Raw genomic sequence first — 2,080 nt, 5'->3', positions numbered from 1 at the left:
AATGAGTTTTTGCATAGCAAACCACCAACAAAATGAAAAAACCTATGGAATGGGAGAAGATATTTGCCTATGATACATGTGATAAGGAGTTAATATCCAAAATTCGTAAAGAACTCATACAACTCAACACCAAAAAAACAAAAACTCCAATTAAAAAATGGGCAGAGGACCTGGATAGGCATTTCTTCAAAGAGGACATATGGATGGATGGCCAATAGACATATGAAAAGATGCTCAACATCACTAATCAAAAGAGAAATGCAAATTAAAATCACCATGAGATATCTATCACCTTGCACCATTCAGAATGGCTATGGTCAATAAATCAAACAACAAATGGGATGACATCTAATAAGTTTTTGCATAGCAAAGATGTAGAGAAAAGGGAACACTTGATGGGATTGCAAATTGGTGCAGCCGCTATGGAAAACAGTTTGGAGGGTCCTCAAAAAGTTTAAGATAGAACTACCTTTTGACCCAGCAATTGCACTTCTAGGTATTTATCCAAAGAAAACCAAAACACTATTTCGAAGATACACATGCCCCTATACACTGCACGAAGATACACTGCAGTGCTACTTACAATAGCCAAGATAGGGAAGCAACCTAAGTGCCCATCAAAAGACGATTGGATAAAGAAGAGGTGGTGTGTATATACAATGGAATATTACTCAGCCATAAAAAATGAAATCTTAACCATTTGCAATGACATGGATGGACCTAGAGGGTATTACACTGAGTGGAATAAGTCAAAACAGAAAAAGATAAATACTTTATGATTTCACTTATATTTGGAATCTAAAAAACTAAATGAAAAAACAAATTGAGAACAGATTCATAGATATAGAGAACAAACATGATTTCCAGATGGGAGTAGGGTTGTTGTGGGGCTAGGTGAAAAAGATGAAGAGAGGGAAAAAAGTCACCCTCAAAAAGGTGTTCTCCCTCATTTTTTTCTTGTCCCTATTGCACCGGATAGGCTAACTTCTGGTCCTAAATTGAATAGAAGGAACAATAGCCATTGTCCTTGTTCCTGGCATTAGTGGTATCTTCCTAATATTTCACCATTAAGTAAGATACTATAAGTTCCCTGTTTAATCAAGGTAAAGACCTCATTGTGTTTCCTGTTTGTTCTGGAGAAGGGAGTACAGGTACTGGCCATTACATTTGCCATGCATAGAGTCTCTCTTCCAGCCAGTGGAAGGTCCCTTCATCCTGGAGCTATACAACTGCACTTCAGCTGCTGCACAAGTTTGACTCCTTGAGTAGCCTTTGAATCATGGCTCTCCCCTGACTCTGTAGTTTTGGGGTATAATAGCCTCAAAATAGATTAAATAGCTACAAAATTTGGGTTTAACCCAAAGACAGTGGGCCTGTGTTGAAAGGCTACAAAGTCAAGGAATAAGATTATTTTACATTTCAAATAACTCGGTCTTAGCTCAGACACTCAATCGCTGTATGTCATTGGATGAATCAGCCTCTTTAAGCCTTAGTTTTATCCTCTCTAAAGTGGGAAAATAATACCTGCTGCATAGAATTGCTTTAGGGTCATATAGTTTAGGTAAAGTACCGAATGCTTTTCCAGTATATAAAAAGCACTCAGTCTCATATCATTGTAAGACTTCTTATACCTGAGAGATACTGGTGACAGCTTCCCTCCATTCATGCAAGGCCAGCTTCATGGTAGTGTGACAAGTGCAGTTGCACAGATCCCTGTGTTTAGTGTAATGCTCTGTTGTTGTCGTCCTGAAATTCTTAATACTTTTTGAACAAGACTCCAATATTTTGCACTGTTCCCTGTAACCTATATAGCCAGTCCTGTCTCCAGGGATGGGTAGAACTCTTGTACTGGCCCTTCTCTTTGGGAAACACCCCACAACTGATTTCTTAGGGAATAATTCCCATAAAAAAAATGGTGTTAGCATCCAGGGTCTGTTTACCTCTAACTGTTCCATTCTGGGATAACTTCTGCAGTCTCTCTCAGAAAGGAATACTTTATATTTTATAGAATTTATTAGGTCCAGAAAAGTCAAGAGGGGGCAAGTGAAGTGGAATGATGATTTAGGATTTTGGAATCATG

This window comes from Pteropus vampyrus, unplaced genomic scaffold (genome assembly GCF_000151845.1).
Source record: "Pteropus vampyrus isolate Shadow unplaced genomic scaffold, Pvam_2.0 Scaffold358, whole genome shotgun sequence".
NCBI classification, from domain to species: domain Eukaryota; kingdom Metazoa; phylum Chordata; class Mammalia; order Chiroptera; family Pteropodidae; genus Pteropus; species Pteropus vampyrus.
Note: the sequence above shows the minus strand (reverse complement) of the source record.